We start from the raw sequence: 18,650 nt of genomic DNA on the forward strand, positions 1-18,650 counted from the left end.
AAAGAATGGGAATGGGTGGGTAGGGAAGTGGGGGGCGCTATGGGGGACTTTTGGGATAGCATTGGAAATGTAATTGAGGAAAATATGTAATAAAAATTAAAAAATAAATAAATAAAATATTAAAAAAAAAAGAATAATGGAGCACAAATAAGAGCAGGCTTTGTGTTGTGTTAAGATCATGTATCATTCTTAAGGAAAGGAAGAAAGCAAACATTAAAAGGAATACTAGTAGAGAATACTAGTACAATTATTCATAATTGTAATCCATGGTTTTCAGAAGGAAGTTTGGATGAGAAAGTATGGGACAGACTCCAGAAGAATGTTGAGAAGCTATATAAGTAAGAGGAATTTCCTCATTCAAATTTAGGAAATTTGGCCATTGATTTGGACTATTATCAAAATACTTAAGGGAGATAGGAGGATATCAAACATGAAGAATAGACCGAAAATTTGTTGAATGATTATAAAGTGGATTCTCAACCTTAAAATTGGCAAAAGAGACAAATTAGATTTCCCTCACTTAGGCAAAATCAAAAGTAAAAACAGCACCTGAGATAAATACCCTGGTGACAGTTTCTTCACCTTCTTCACTAGAACCTCTGTTACATATGTATACTCCAGTTCCTACAAGTGATCTTGAAGCATGGGGTGAGGAATTTGATTATCAGTCTAATTTTTTATTTTCTCTTCCTGATTAGTGTTTAAGGAAGCCTATAAGAATGCCAAGTTCTCTTACACTCCTGCCTCTCTCTTGCCTTGTGCTCCCTTGTGCCCCCATACTCTCCATTCCCTTCCCCCCTCTTTCCACATGGCCATGACAACCTCCACTTATTTTCTCTCTCCATCTACTCTCTTAACTCCTCTCCCCATGCCCTGAGTAAACGCTATTCTATACTAAAATAAAATAAAATAAAATAAAATAAAATAAAATGCCAAGTTTACAACCTATGCAAGTTAAGGGAGCAGAGGTAAAAGGTAAATTCCAATGCACTAATCATTGATTTTAAAGCCCTAGATGGAAAGATGGTGTTGGAGAATTCTTTTGTGTTATCTTGAGAGGTGAGGAATAAAAAACAAAACAAAACAAAACAAAACAAAACAAAACAAACTACAGCTCTTTGAATACAGACTAAAAGAAGGATTTGTGTCTCATGAGGCTCCTTCTTTTCCTTTAAACTTACTTATTTTCCACAATAAATTGACTCCTACAGGTATTATAACATTAGAATAAATCTTTGGAGTAGATTCACTTACATCATAAAGACTATACAATTTAACCGTTTGTGTTACTCTTCTTGCTCAATTAGTAGCTCAAGAGGAACCAATGTCAAGAATTACATGGATTTGATCATTGCTGTATTATACTGCCTTTAACTAACAATTAGTATCTAAGATGTGTTACAGTAATCTATGGATTTTCAAATTTCATCTGCAGATTACTTTGTAAGGCTAGGAAATCTTTTTCCAGGTGGCACACCATGGGGTTTTCTCCTAGGAACTGAATTTGTGATTATCTAATTTTCACCATTCAAGGCAGATGTTTATTTTATTGATGGTTCATCTAAGAGTATAACAGAGATGAATGGTCCAGATATTCGTCAATCTATCAACACTTCTTTTTCCTCAGCCTACCAGGTGGAATTGTCTGGTTTGACTCATCTATTACAGTTAATCAATAAACTCTTAAATAGTGTTTCAGATTGTTTTTGTTTTTGGATTATTTACAGCAATAGAGTTATACTCACAGATACTCTAACCTCCCTGATGTTACTGCAGTAGGAAATAAACTAGCTGACACATTAACCTATCCAATGTTCACATGTCTAAAAGAAATCTGATAAGGGGTATGTCATTGCATGTGGATTCACTGAAACATTATAGATTCTTCTTTGGTTCCTCCAGACCTGAGCAATCTAGAATGATGGTGGAGGATGAGGAGACAATGGAAGTCATCAAAAATATAACAAACCTCTACTAGAGTGCAATACAAGCTATTGAATATATCATCATCTGACAAGTCGGCCCACCTAGAGCCAAGTGCAGGCCCTATGAAATATGGAAGAAGTTATTCTAAAAAACATACAGAACCCTGCACTGCCTGAGAATCTCTTTTTATTGATATGAGTTGCTTTGATCTGTGCTTATGGGTGATTACCTCTGTGCATGTGTAATAGAATTATATTCCTCATTCTCCTTGGATTTAGCTTGTAAATTGGATAGGTCCAGTTACTGCCATCTTTACTAATTCATCTTTACTAATGACTCTGAGCTTATTACTGAACCTAGGGACTCTGATAGAGTTGTTCATTCATCTGAAAAGGGGACTGTATTTAATTTTCCTTGGGATATAAGCCATTTCCTGTTTTCATAGGCCATCATAACATTACATTCCTGTTAAAGAACAAAAACAAGTCTATGCTTTTCATGATACAAGGTATTAACCATATCAGGATTCTGCAAACTATTCTCTAGCTTTTCCTGGTCAATATAATAATGTAACCAATAATGATGGACATCATTTAGAGGAGTTGATTTCAAAGTATTACACCCAAGCCTTTCATTGTTCTTTTTTTTTCTTTCTCTCATTTTTTATTAGATATTTTCTTTATTTACATTTTAAATGCTATCCTGAAAGTTCCCTATACCCTCCCCCTACCCTTCTCCCCTACCCACCCACTCCCACTTCTTGGCCCGGGCATTCCACTGTACTGGAGCATATAATATTTGCAAGACCAAGGGCTTCTCTTCCTAATGATGGCCGACTAGGCCATCTTCTGCTACATATACAGCTAGGCATTGTTCTAATATCACTAATTATGTTTATAATTTGCCTATAGTATACTCAAGTATCAAATAATAACTAGATTTATATACAGCATCTCAATCAAAATCATTCTGAGTATTCTGCTATAAAAATAATATAAAAAGGGAATATGTTGGAACATGGTCCAAGAAGGAAATCATGTGAGAAGAATTCAAGGTACTTGAGAAAAAACTTCATGAAAATAAGACTAAGTTCTTGTGATATCAGTTTTTTTCAAAAACACAAAATCGTTTTGGGAATGTGTTTTTCTGCTCCTTTTGGATGTAGCATATAGGAATGAGTTTACTTCAGATTATTCATTACAACTGGCTATAGTTATTTGTACATTTGCCTTTGTGGAAAAATGTGGTTTTACTATGTCTGGCTTCCCCAACACATGTGGCTTATTTGTCATGTGCAGGTTGGCCTTGTGATTGCACAAATTACTCCTGTGAGTCCTCTTATCCTCAGAGTATAAATTGCCTGATGCTATGAATAAAGTTGAGCAGTGCATGCATGATACATTAGTCTTCCTCAGTTTTCTGCTTCGTTCTCCCAGGTGCAAAGACAATTTCCTCAAATGTATATTTTCAGTGCTGTTCATTTCTGCCCTGTTATTAATGAAATTTATTCTTTGTCAGTTATACACATGTATAATATAAAATACACTTGTATACAATATACACTGATCACTCTTTTCATACCCTCTCTTATCTGTCCCTGTATCTTCACTATAAATCTTTTCTCAAATTCATGTTTGCTTGTTTTATGTTTGTAAACCATTAATTTTAATCAAGACCGTCTGTACAATCATGTGTCTGGAGCAATCAGTTTCAGACTAGTGGGCTCATCATTATATATGCAACAAAAGACAATAACCTTTTCTCACAGCACATATTAATAGCTAATATGTCAGAAAGAAGATGTAAAAACCATTGAATCCCTCTACCTTGTGTAACTCATTGCAATATTACTGACTCTAATTCAGTGAATTCAGGCAATCATATTTTTTGACCTTCATAAGTCTTTTATATTTTACATACTTCTTACTTTTCAATTTCAATGTTCTCTGAATGTTAAAGAAGATGGTAGAAATGCCTTGTTTATAACTTAACCATCAATCATAATTTATTCTCAGTATATTGGGTAACTGAATCTTTGTATCCACTGCTATTCAACTGAAAGAAAGACATCTTTGATTTTTGTATAGGAAGAACATGCACCATTTGTCCTATAGTATCTGTGTTAATTCACTTATTATAATTCTTTTATAGCTCCCATAATTTACCTGCATTTTTCTCTAATTAAAAAAAAACACAAAAAGCTCATTTGTATACAAATAACACACTTTCACATTCATTGACCAATTCCTAGATATCTAAGCTGCTTGCATTTGCTAGCTATTGTGCATAATGTAGTGATTAACACAGGTACAAGCATATTTAAAATATAATATAAGGTTTTTGACTACATACCCAGGAGTGGTGCAGCTGGTTCATATGGCAGTTTGATTTCCAGTTTTATGAGAAACATTCAGCAATTTTTCAAAGGATAAAGCCTAAGTTTTCGATAGATGAGTGACAAATGCATTATTTCTTAAGGAAGATATATACTCAGAATTGTTATGACTGTTTAAACAAAAACAAAGCTTTCATGTATCCAAAATTTTATCTAGCTTTATAAAGGAGATATAGAATTTTAATGAATAAAAGATAAGATTAAATCTTAGTGAAAAAATTTAAAACATTTTTTCAGAATATTTGATCATGCTCTGTACACCAATATTGCACTATTTACTGAAAGAAAACATTTCCAGTTTTGGTGTGGCTCAGATGTTAGTGCACACCTTTAGTTGCATTGACAGGAATACATACATGCCCTTTGTACACAACTTTAATCCCCCCAAAATGAAGATAGAGTTACTTTGTGGTAGGAATAACCCATGTTTGAACATGATGTCTAGTTGATGTCAGACAAAGTGGTAAATCAGGAAAAGATTATACAGAATAGGATATGCCCAACGCTGAGAAGAGAGAGGAAAGAATGGCAACAAAAAAGGCACTGCACCGAGCAGAAAAAGAGGAGAAAGCTTTCCTGGGAGAGTTTGATAGAGTCAGGTTGAAGAGAGCAAACTAGACACAGATAAAGACAGAATGAGCCAGAAAATGAGAATAAATCAGAGGTTTAGAACAAATTTCTAGAGTTAGTTTGAGGCCAAGCAGAGCAATTCAATCAGAGGTCAAGAAAGAAGCCAGTTTAAATCAGTCAGATTGGGTAAAAGTTTGAGCTAGAACAGCTGAGATGAAACAGCCAGCCAAAGTTCAGAAAGACCTAGAAAGGCTGGGCTTTTTCAGCAGTAAGGTCTCAGAGGCTAAATACATTCTAGGTCCTGAGTAGGTTGTCCAGAGTTTAGAAGCTTTTATGAATAGGCCTAGGTTAGCAGATGGATACAGTAAACTTCTGAGAAGACAGTTATCTCTGGAAAATAATTAATGTAACAATCAATGATGTATGGTTTAGTTGTACAAAATATTATATATTACATATTCAGATGAGGCTAAAGTTTTTCAGTGTTAACAACAAAATAGTAAATATTTATGGATAATACACAATTTCACAATGTGAAATGCTGTTTTCCATAGTTATAAGCCTTTAACTATTTAGTACCCACTTAGTAACTCGATTGCATTAGAGACAGTGAAGTAATGGGTGCTTTACCATTACAGTGGGGTGGAATTTGGGAGTTTAAATGCTCACCCTACCTTCAGTTCTCTCTCTGCTTCAAGGATGAGAGGGCTCATTCAAGCCTAAATAAAGTAGTCTCTCTATAAGTTGTCTTCTTCTACCAGCTGTCTATGGTACGTTATTTTATAAATACACAATTCTTGTTCCTAGTATTTTATCACAGCAACAACAACAAAAACATTACCTAATGCAACAGCCTAAAACCTTCAAAGCCATAACATGAAATCACATTCACTGACAATGCCTTTTTAAAAAAATTTAATCAGTTTGCTATTTTCATGTTTCCCCAAAATTCAGTTTTTAAATGAAGACTTATCTTTAGAATTCCTATTTAAAGCAAAATTCTCACTATGTTTAATTCTCAAAAATACATTCTGACATGCATATTTTTCAGAATGGCACTCATTATTTTTATGAACATAATTACACAGGGAGGTTATTATTAAAAAAAAACAGAAGCACTGTCATTTCTGTACATGTCTACATTTTATCAAATAAAAAATTTCCACGTTAAAGATACCTAGTTTTAATGTTTGCAAATAAGTACCAAAACAGAATTCTTAGGTCTTTTCATTTTTCTGCTTTTGCTCTTGGTTTTGGATTTTTTGTTTTTCATATTTTTGTGTGCCAAATACAGGTACACTTTCTTTTCTTGTGTTCTCATTACTCTCAGCTTTCATATATTTTTATTTTTATAAACTAAATACTTGTTGCAATAGTTTACCAAAGCTAATATATTACTACCATCTTTACAACATCTAATGTTTTTGTTTGAATGTATATCAAAATATTTTAATTAAAGTATGTATGATAATTTTTCAGACCCACAGCTATTATCTACCAAATAAATCATATTTAAATATAAATATGACTTATGCATGCACTGGGGAACAAAAAAATTACTAGCCAAGCTGAAGTATTATCCAGCTATTATGAAAAATTAATATCTTCAAGTTGCCATATAATTGGTATTCTATTTTAGAGATTCTGAATTTGTTGACATGTGCTGCCTTCCTTTGTTCTCTCCCTGGAGACAACCTTCAGAAAAAGGTCATCTTTTTTCTCTGGGAGAGGCACACGGCATATTTACAAGTTTAAAAATATGTAACCTTGTAGCAACATGCCAAATGGAGCATAGCAGAAACAAATGAAACAATTTGACTGTCTGATAACCATTTCAATATGCTAGTCTCATGGCAATTACAGTAGTTAGAACATATCCAACCATTCAAATACTAACTGTATTTCTGTTAGTGCAAATCCATAGCCAAAACATGATTAGCTTAATCGGCAATGCAATGAAACAATTCCTGTCACTCCACAAGGCATGTAGAGATAAATGGCAACATATACCTATGAAACTGTGTAAGAAGCTGTTCCTCAATTTCACCAGAGAAATTTCTGTTCTTTGTGTTAGGAGTCTAGATTAGCTACCTAAACCCACTAATTTTTATCGGAAGTGGAAACAGAATTGCACAAAATCATCTTTAGTGATGGAGAAATTTATTACTAGGAAGTCTTCCTTTTGAAATCAGTTTACAAGAGTACATAGTATAACTACTGAGTTCCTTTTGTGAAAAATGAACAATTTTAGCAAGTCATGTACATTTTTGAAAATATGCTGTTGAGAACTACACCACTATAGTACAAACTTTAATCAGGTGCATATTTTAATACTTTCGAACATACTAGGGTTGATACCTACATAAGTTAATGGAATTATTAGAAAAGTTCTTTTCTAATGAAGAACTCACTGCTTTTGCAGTACACTGCACACTTCTTTATGCAACCATACAGTCACTGAAGAGATGTAAATAATTTATAGGGTTTGTCTTTGAAGTTTTATATTCTGTAGAGAAAAAAAAGCTCGACAAGAACTTAATATCTGAATTTTCTTATAATTTGGCTTTAATGCAGAATAATAAAAAGAATGAAATGAGAGAATGCATGGTAATTTAGTGAGCAAGGCAAAAACAGAAGCTTTATTTTGTACTGTTTGACATGACATTTGAGAGATGAATTATGAATATATTTATAAAAAGCTAATACATTACAAAAAATACCCTGTTATTTTCTTGTGGAAACACAAATCAACATCAACTCAGTCTATATAGGCACATAGCAACAGACCAAAGAAGTAATTTCACCAAAGTCCACCTTGGTAGACCAATTAGTTTATGAGGTTTTCTTTCAGGAGTGTACGTAAAGAATTACAGGTGCATGGATTATACAAAGGTAGCTTCCACACCTAAAAGAACATCCTGGCGTGGGAATACCTCAAACAAAAACAGTATAAACTGTTAAGTGCAACTCAAAACATTCCTTTATAAATTATCTTGGCTCTTGCATTTTTCACATCATGTGAAAAATGCCTTAAGCATATTTTCTCAAGCTGGAGTTATAGGTAGTTATGAAGTGTCCAACATGGATACTGGAATGTAAACTCCATCCTGCTGAAGGAACAGCATTTACTTTTAGCCACTGAACAATATCTCTAATACCACTTGTGTTTTAATGAGCTGTTCTGTAGGACGGAAGGTTTTTAGTTGGGAATTCCTGGAGTTAAGGAGCTTCCCTTTATGGTAGAAATACTTCATTCAAAACAACAGAAATAGAAGACAAAGATGTAGAAAGGAGCTGTTATAATACTAAGGTTAGCAAACACTAAGGTCAATTCAGTACACTCTATAACATAGGTTTTAGCATTTAGCACGTATGATCTAAAATTCAGAATCTAGAACTCATGACTACAATTTCTAAAATTATACTAGAAAAAGTTGAGTTAGAATTCTATTTCTAGTTATGGAATATCTTTATATATTAAAACACTATAGCTATATATTTCAATTTCTACATGCATAAACTCATATGACTAAATTGAAGCATTATGTCAAATATATGCTGTGAATAAATAGAAGGCCAAGTTGTATAAGTAACTAAAAGAAAAACAAATGATAAACAACAACAACAAAATTACAAAGAAGGAGAGGGAAGCCAAAAATAATTGAGAATTTTAAACTAGAGATGATACTGTGGCACTTTAGTAAATATTAAACAGTTCACTCACAGTAAAAATTGAGAGAAATGGGGAGGTATTGTTTGCCAATCATATTACTAAGATTTCTATTATGAATTTTTCTAGCAAATGATAGTTATTAAGTATTTGGAGTGTAATATTAGAATAATTGACTATTAGAATATTTCTTTCTTCATCTTCCCATAAAATAATAATAATTTAACGTCTATATGTTCAAAAATGATCCTCGAAATAATCGAAAGCATAATTAAGAAGCTACATCAACAGTATAGCAAAGAAACAAACGTTGGCTTTAACAAAAATTATTAAAAACTGTCCTGGCTAGTTTGTACTTGACATGAAACAAGCTAGTTCTATCTGGGGTGAGGAATATCAATTGAAAATTACTTCTATCAGACTACCTGTAGATAAGACTAAAAGGTCGTTTTCTTAATATTGATAGGTGTGGGAGATTCACAGATAATGCCACCCTTAGTCTGAAGCCTTGGGTGCTATAAAAATTAAGCTGATTAAGTAATTGGGAGCAAGCAAGAAGGAATGTTCTTCCATGACTTGTTTCAGGTTCTTCCTCCAGGTTCCTGCCTTGAATTCCTACCCTGACTTTCCCTCCATGAAATAGGATATGAGAGGCAAATAAGCCTTTCCTTTCCAAGTTGCTTGTGGTCATGTTATAACAGTTCTAGAAAGTAACCTAGTATAAAAACCTTTTACCTGCATTAATCTAGTCCATACCCTGTCATGATTTGAAATTTACAGAATTCTATGGCAGTAAATTTCCCCAAATTTTACTGTGTTGTTTATGTTAATGGATATGAATATTTTTACTCCTTGTTTATTCAGATTGTATTAGTTTATAAATCCTTTTTAAATTTTAGTACAAGTTTTGTTAAATTTTTTCTTTTATGTTTTCATGTTTCTCTAATATATTCTGACTCCTTTAGCTTCTCCTACCCTACCCCAAGTGTTCTTTCTTCACTTCTATTCCTATTAAAGCTTGTTCATCTCTACAAGCCTGTTTTCTATATTCATGCATTCCTGTCTTATTCCGAGACCAAGTGAGTTTAATATGGGACATTTGTTCAACTGTAGGCTTGAAATTCTCCTTTGGAGACTTGTGGGCTCCTTAGCAGTTACTAACCTACGACCCTTCTTCCTTAATTCCCACAATCTATGGCAACAAGATAGTTCAGTATAGGTGAGCTTTGATCTCCCAAAACATGATTGATTGTTGATAGGCCCTATATTATATTGGTTCAATATAAAAATGAAATTGCCCTGAGTTTATAGTTGAAATGATTATATTGTGATAAGACTATGACATTAATAACCCTCTCATAGGTTCGGGACCTCATTTTCTTTCTACCCCTATTACACAAGGTTCCTTTGCTTTAGAGAGTGTGATATCAATCACTTATCTATGGCTGAGCATGCAACCTTCACTTATTCTCTTGTCTGTGCATTGGTGTCCTGTCTCACTCAAGAGAGGCTTCTCCATAAGAGGCTGTGAATAGCAATTATCTGAGGGTATAAGCATACATAATTTGACAGTAGCTTTCCAGGATGTCAACTTATAAGAAATAATTACTGTATTCCTCTTGAAGAATTATATTTTTCCTGGAGTGGGATTTTGACCAAAATTTACAGTATCTTAAATGGATTCTCTCCTATGGAGTGGGCTTCAAGTCCAATCATAGAATGCTGGATTCTCTTCATAGCCATTGTATTACTATAACACAATTTGACACATTTTGGCTGATGTGTTGTTATTACAGGTTGGAAAGTTTTCAGAAGGGTAAGTTCATTCTGAAAAGCCATTGATATAGTTAATACTCCTTTTGTGTGTGTTCATATGAATGCCTTTAACACTAAGGTGTGTTATTTTAAGAAGGCTAATAGTTAGGTATTAGTTGTTAACCCAAGGAGCAAGTCTGTTCTGTTTAAAGGAGAATTAAATCTGTTAACATTAAAGTTATTTGTCAAAACAGATCAATGGATTCCTGTTATTTATTTATGCTGACAGTTTTAAATTATCTATATTTATTCTTCTCTTTTATCAGCTTAGAAGTTTAATGGATACTAAATTAATCCTATTTGAGTCTTGCCTAATTCCCATTACTTACACACTCTTAAGGTAAGATTTACTATTCCTTATTCTCTTCTCACCTCGGTCTCATTTTCTCTTTTCTGCTTGGGATTATCTTCTGCTATCTTCTGTTATATTTATTCAGTTGTCCTTCATTCATTTAATGATCTTTCTTAAAGTAAGTGGTTTTCCCACAGACTATGAAAGTTGTTACTCCTTATAAGGTAACCTAGTTAGGTAGGTGTTTTCCTCCATGACATAAAATACAGCATCCTATTTCCATGTGGCCTAAAGAGTTCTTTTTAGGAAGCTATTGCTGAATTGATCCACTTCATAAGTGACTTGTTTCACTTCTCTTACTGCTTTCAGACTCTTTAGTTGCTTTTCTATTGCTGTGATAAAGCACCATGATCAAGGCAACTTGAGGAAGAAACTGTTTTTTGGTTTATATTGCCAGAGTGAATACAGTCTATGATGGTGGGACAGAGACATAGTAGAAAGCTGAGAGCTTACACCCTGACATAAAAACGTACAGCAGAGAAACTGAACTAGGGTAGATGAGTGGTGTACTCCTTTTTTATTGGATATTTTATTTCTTTACATTTTAAATGCTATCACCTTTCCCTGTTTTTCCTCTGAAAACCACCTCTCCCATCCCCCTCTACCTGCATCTATGAGGGTGCTCCTACACCCACCCAATCATGACTCCCCACCCTTTCATTCCCCTACTCTGGGGCATCAAGCCTTCTCAAGATCAAGAACTTCTCACATTGATGCCCAACAAGGCCATCCTCTGCTACAAATGCTGATGAAGCCATGAGTCCCTCATAAGTACCACTTGGTTGGTGGTTTAGTCCCTGGGAGGTATAGGGGACTTGGTTGGTCAACATTGTTCTTCCTATGGGGTAGAAACCCCTTTCGCTCCTTCAGATGTTTCCCTAATTCTTCCACTGGGGATCCTGTGCTAACTCCAATGGTTGGCTGTCAGAATCCACCCTTGTATTCTTCAAGATCTGTCAGAGACTCTCAGGAGACAGCTATATAAGCCTCCTATCAGCAAGCACTTCTTGGCATCTGTAATAATGTCTAGGTTTAGTGTCTGTATATGGGATGTATCCCTAGGTTGATCAGTCTCTGGATCGCCTTTCCTTCAGTTTCTTAGGCAAATGGATGGAACTATAAAATATCATCCTGAATGAGGTAACCCGTTTACAAAAGAAAACACATGGTACGCACTCACTAATAAGTGGATTATGAGCCCAAAGGCTCAGAATAACCAAGATACACTTCACTGACAACGTGAAACTCAAGAAGAAGGAAGAATGGGGAAAAAATACTCTCAGGCATAAATATGGAGAAAAAGTGTGGAGCAGATACTGAAGGAAAGACCATCCAGAGACTGACACCACCACCACCCCCTGTGGATACATCCCATAAACAGCCACCAAACACAGACACTATTGTGGATGCTACGAAGTGCTTATTGATAGGAGGCTTATATAGCTGTCTCCTGAGAGGCTCTGCCAGAGCCTGACAAATACAGAGACAGATTCTGGCAGCCAACCATTGGAGTGAACACAGGTTCCCCAGTGGATGAGTTAGAGAATGGACTGAAGGAGCTGAAGGATTTTTCAACTCCATAGGAAGACAACAATATCAACCAACTAGACCTCCCAGGTCTCCCAGGAACTAAACCACCAACCAGAGTGACATGGAGGGACCCATGTCCCTCCCAGCTGCATGTGTAGCAGAGAATGGCCTTATTGGGCATCAGTGGGAGGAGAGGCTAAATGCCCCAGTGTAGGGGAATGCCGGGGCTGGGAGGCTGAGTGGGTGAGAGGTTGGGGGGTACATCCTCATAAAAGCAGGGGGAAGGGGGATGTGATAGGGGCTTTTGGGCAGGGGGTGGTGATCGGGAAAGGGGGATAACATTTGAAATGTAAATTTAAAAAAATCCAAGAAAAAAAAAGTAACTCAAGTTGTCTGTATGATATGTTTTGTTATTCTTTCTTTGTTTAGATACAAAGTTTGGCTGATCGAGAAGGGAGAATTGATATGAACAGAGTTGGTTAAGTTTTGTTGCATATGAAAAAACATATTACATGGAATAATTAAATACTATTTATATATTAAATGCATTTATAAAAAAATTTAACCCTTTTCATATTGTTCAAGTAACCAAAGGAGGAGATTTAGTGAATACTTCAATAATGATTTGCTAACACATGAACCCTGGAATTTTTTGTTTGTTTGTTTAATTAAATTTAGTGCTCAAAAATACTAAGCTCTGTGTTTTATGACTACATTGAAGTCTTTCAGCCTATTTAGCAAAACAACAAAATAGAAAGTCATATTTTAATTTAAGAAGGAATATCCATAAATTATTTATTTACTTAAAGTCTATCAAGGTCAATAAATTTTTGGATGAATTAAAGAAACTGACTTTAATCTTTCCCCAGACATGTTCAAAATGAAAGGCTGCAAATTTAAGTAAAGAAAGAAGCAGGAGAGAAATATGCTAGAGATTTATATTTCTTATACCACATATTACTAATTGGCCCTGAATTTTAAAAGATAAGCTATTATAAGGGTATAATTCTCCACCTTATTTTGACTTAACTAAACAGTTTCTATTAGTATAACAGAAATTTTATTTTATGTTATATAATTGATCAGATATTTTTAATATGCATTTAAATTCGCTAGCAAGAATTTAGGTATCATTGTTGATCTCCAGATTCTAAGCTACTCCTAGAATATTTCATTTTTATGTCTACCTTATCAGTTACTTAGTTTGGTTCAATTTTACAAATGAGATTGTTTAAATAGATTACTCTAGCCTTAAATTTACCATGTGGGTGATGTCCAACTCTTACAAAAACTCAGCCTCTGGAAAGGTGAGAATACAGGCCAGCATCAACATGTCCCACTTACCTAGAATATTTTAAATGATGGATTTTTAGGTCACAGACAAGAACTTCCCAAGGGGTAATGTTCCGAAATTATTTTAATTCAGTTAGAGTCAACATACTTAACCTAATAAAGAAAATATGTTAATACCAGCCTAAAATGTGATTTGTTTTTTTACAGAAGTTATAAATTTTTCCTATGATTAGAAAGTAGAATTTTGGGGGTAGTTCCACATACCAAAAGTCTATGTGTATAGTCCTGTGCATATCATTTTTATCACTCAAAAAAGATTCCATAAGCTAATTTGAAATAGTGTGTGTGTGTGTGTGTGTGTGTGTGCCATACATGCAAATTTGGTTACTCAGGATATTGTTGTACTTTCTGTAAAGAGCAAAGAAAACAGAAGTTTTCTCTATTTTTCCCCATCTGGTTGACACAGAAGCAGCAGTGTGCTGTTGCTGCTTCTGGAACTTGGTTCTCACCACAGTGTTGGCAGCCACTAAGGCAGCAGGATGTGGGGCATGTGGCCTGGAGTCATGGAAATGGTCCGACTTCATATAGACCACGCATTCTGTGAGCATGAATTTTCTATTTTAGTGAACGGAAGGTCTCTACAATTGGTGTCAACAGAAACAGAAAGTAAGAAGCCCTGTCATGTAAATATATTTGCCCTGAGCTCTCCCCAAATGTGAAAACTCTCATTCCTCACAGATTTTATATAGAAGCCATGAGTGAAACAGCTGTTGTTTTGCAGGAAGTGGTACACAGCTCAAGGCGTGTGACATTTCAAAAGCAAACAAAGCAAAAACCATTTAAAAAGGAATGTCTATCATCATTTGCTAAATTTATAAATCAAATGTTTTGAGTTCGCCAAATTAAAATACTAAATAATTAGTTATTCCCTATAGAAATGACTAGAAAATTACAATGTGACAATTTCTTTTGTGTTCATTTGATGGTAGTTGAAATGCATATACATATAAAAAAACTAACAACAAGTTTCAATTTCAAAATGAAATTAAAATAGTGTAAATATTTTAATCACTTTTCAAATTTCCTTGCACTAATATTTAGTGACAAATATTTAAATTAAGAAATTTAAAAAAAAAGTCCAGGGAGATGAATTACCTGGTAAATGCACTTGCTGCCAAGCGTGAGTCCCTGAATTTGTTTCAGTGGTCCACTCTGTCAAGAGAAAGAATCAATTGCCATGTGTTGTCCTCAGACTCTCTTATTTGCTCTGTGGCAGGCACATGTACACACACACACATGCATGCATAAACATGATAAAAACATGATAAAAATCTAATCATAATAAAATACTTGAATTTTGATATTCAAAGATAAGAGACATATTCTCTGTTTTATACAGAAATCATATATTTGTGGAAATTGTTGGGCATTTGGGATGGATGCTAAGGATGGTTTTATATACTTAAAATGGCATAATCTCATCACGTATGACTGCAATGGATACTGCCTATTTTACTTTGAGTACGATGTGGCAAAGACACATCCTGATTTGATATTGGCATTCTATATCTTACTCTTATTTTTCCTTACACTAGTTTAAATCTAAAGTTGTAGTACTGGTGACTTTTTTTCCCTTAGATATCCATATTGTGTATAAAACCCTTTATTTTTATAAATGTTTTGATTTATTTATAAAAGTTTGTGCAGTTTGATTTCATAATCATAACATTTACAGACTAAGTGAGTTCTCCCTAACATGCATAGTCATTCATTACTTCCAGAATGATGATAAAACTAAGCTTATAACAATTTGAGTGGAGTGTGTCTCTTTTTCTGTTTATTTTGAATCTTTAGATATTTGTAGTGTCAATGTAAAAATAAACTAGTCAAATTGTATGTAATAAATTGCTCCTGACCACGATTTTAGCTTTATACTTTCAGCTATAAAATACCTATGTATCAAGTATTAAAATGTACAGTACAAGAAGGATTATCTGAAGGGTGACTCTAAGTAAGATTCCCCCAAATGCCTAGACAACTCATTAATAGGGGTTAAGTCCCACTTCTCAAGACCAAGAAGGGGTTACAAAAACTGAGTTTTCCACAGCATTCTTGGCCTTTTTCTGCCTGCAGGTGGATGTGTAATCACCTAAGGTTCTAATGGCTTGACTGCTACTGAGTTCCCAGATGCACATCAGCTGGCTTTTCAAACAACTGTTATAAACAGCAGCAAGCCAAAACAAGGCACTCAATTTGTAGAAAGCAACATTTTCTGCAGTTGGTAAATTTCCTTTTCTGACATATGCATGAGGAACAAGAGATTTCAGGGGAAGAGGGCTTTTCCCGAAGGTCAATATGCACTCATGGTCAAACTGGCCAGAGGTTGGAACCCTGTTCTCACAAATGACAGAGGAATTGGGATATTCATAGTACTGTCCTTGTCTGTGACCTTTCTACTATTCAAAATTAATTTCTTAACTCACATCAAAAACCCAAATGACAAATTTTGTCCTAAAGAGCAACCTGCTCATAATAGTAAATATTTTTATTAATTATGTAAATCTATTTAGTGAGTGATATAAAAATTGTGCCCTATTAAAATAGAATCAAAAGTATGTAATAGCATAAAGGACATTCTCTTATGGTGTAATTTCACTTCACAGTGACATTTTATGTTAAACAAATATTTTAAACATACAAAAAATTTGAAGGAAGATATCTATACTCATTCTTTGTGAAAAGCAGATCAAAGTCGAGGATATCTCTCAAAATTTCCTTTAATTCTTCAGAAAATAATTGTGATACTCTCATATGTAGCTAATAATACATCTTTTAAAACCTCTGGCCTCCTCACTGTGTCCACAAATTTACTAAAGCCTGGCATCTGGATCTGTCTCTTTCACACTTTCATCAGAGCCCACACCTTTTCTTACAGGCACATTAATCATTTAGGCAATGTCTTTTACAAAGATGATATTTAAGCATCAGATTCCCCTTCAAGGCTCATGGGAAAAAGAGAGTAACTAAGGCATTTCACTATCAGCTATACCCCCCACAAGCCTGAAGCAGGCTGAGCCAGATCTTGACTTTGTTTGCCACTAAGGAGATTACTTAGGGTGGAGCCTGCCTCCCTGTATCACTCTATTGTTCTGCCACTGACGCTGGCTGTTGCTACCTGTTGGGAGTTGGCCTAGCTGTTCAGGAGTCTACATCTGATCCTACAAATGGTCACCTGCAGCTGGGCTCCAAGGATGATTTGGTGGGAATGGGCTTTCTCCTCTCCTTTATAAAGTGTGTCCGCCATTAAAAATTTGAACCTTGAGCAGACTAGCTTGTCTTGGTTCCATTATTTCTCTACCCGCCTAGATTCCCTCTTCTCTTCCAGTTCCAAGATGCCTTCCAGGTTCGATCCCAGACATGAAAGCCACAGGCCAGCCCCAACAATCAGCATTTACAGTGTCCTACTTGAACTTCCTTGAGACCACAAAAAGTCTCTTGTCATTGTACTAATCTCCTCATCACCCTGGATTCCTAGGACAGTAGAGACTTCACCTCTTAACACAATGATGTGGGGTCCATCTCAAGCATGAGGAAAATTTCCAGCAGGAAGCAACTTCTTCCTTGGGGCAGAACCAGAGGCGATATAATAATCAAGAAGTTTCTAGTCTGATCAACGCTGTTTAACTATTTATAACCATTATCCTTTGCCTAAGTTTTTCATTTATATAGCCTTCACATTCCAGTTAGCCCCCAAAGTTGAGCTGAAATGATTCATTTACATATTCTCTAAAAGACCACTTAGATTAAAAAACAACAAACAAACAATGGCAACAATAGAAAAACACTTCCTAACTTACAATCATTGCTTTAGTTGGTATTTCTTTGAGGTAACTAATCCAATCAAACATGTAGGAACTGCCAGTGAAGAGGCTCTTGTCTATTATGGCTGCTACACGTAACTGTTTCCTTGTGCAAATCTAGAGTTATCAAAGGAAATGTCTAATGATTCCTTTGTGCAATCCCAAGGTAAGTATGGACCAAATGTTGATAAAGAACACAAATGCCTGCCCAATGCACTACACAACAATCATTCCTAATCCTCCTTTGTTTCTTTGATATTCACTCCTTTTATGAGAGTCTCAATTAGTATAGCAAATAACATCACTTTTTTTTTGCATAGAACTTCACACAGTTTTAGACAAAATATATTTTCTTTTAATTTTATATCTGTATTTACTTTAAATAAATGAAAATTTTGCATTGCATTTATGTCTGCTCATCATATATGTGCCTGGTCCTGTGAGGTCAGAAGAAGTTATCAGACCACGTTGAACAGGAATTACAGACAGCTGTGAGCCACTATGCCTGTGTCCTGGAAATAAAACCTAGGTCCTCTGCAAGAGCTACCAGGAACTTAACTGCTGACATATTGCTCTGTCCTTGACAGAATATATTTTCATCATATTATTATTTACTACATTCAATTGAATATATGAACTTAACTTTTCCCTAATATGTGTAGTACATCTCTATATGTGTATTGTAACTATTAATTTTGAAGATTCCATACATAAGAATTTCACATTATAAAATTTAATATACAAACCAAAGGTTGTTCACATCTATACACACAAAAGACTAATGATAAGAACTTACATGAGGCTTTTTTGTAAAGCAGTGAAAATGTTAAACACCTTATTTCACAGTGTATGTGTAATAAGTAATAAGTGTTTTAGAAAGCATAGTATATTTTGAAATTTCACTTAAGTAAAATGCTTTAAATATCAAACAATTAAATGTTGGCCTCAGGCTCTATTTAAAAAAAAAAGTTAGAATCCTTTGTGACTTCATGAAACTCTTTGGAAAATCTAGCTATTGAACAGCAAAAATTAATGAGTTTACAGTAATTAATCCAGTGTTGTCCTCAGTTAAGTGAAAAATGGAGCATGGGGTATATGGCTAGACGTGGAAATTTTAGCTTAACTCAGCTATAAGGTAAGCAGTCCATTCCAGTTCCTGCATATTTACATTGGTCTTTCCAGTTTTTCCAGTTTTTTTTTTTTTTTTTTTTTTTTTTTTTTTTTTTTTTTTTTTTTTTT

Source organism: Mus caroli, chromosome 12 (assembly GCF_900094665.2).
Source record: "Mus caroli chromosome 12, CAROLI_EIJ_v1.1, whole genome shotgun sequence".
Classification (NCBI taxonomy): domain Eukaryota; kingdom Metazoa; phylum Chordata; class Mammalia; order Rodentia; family Muridae; genus Mus; species Mus caroli.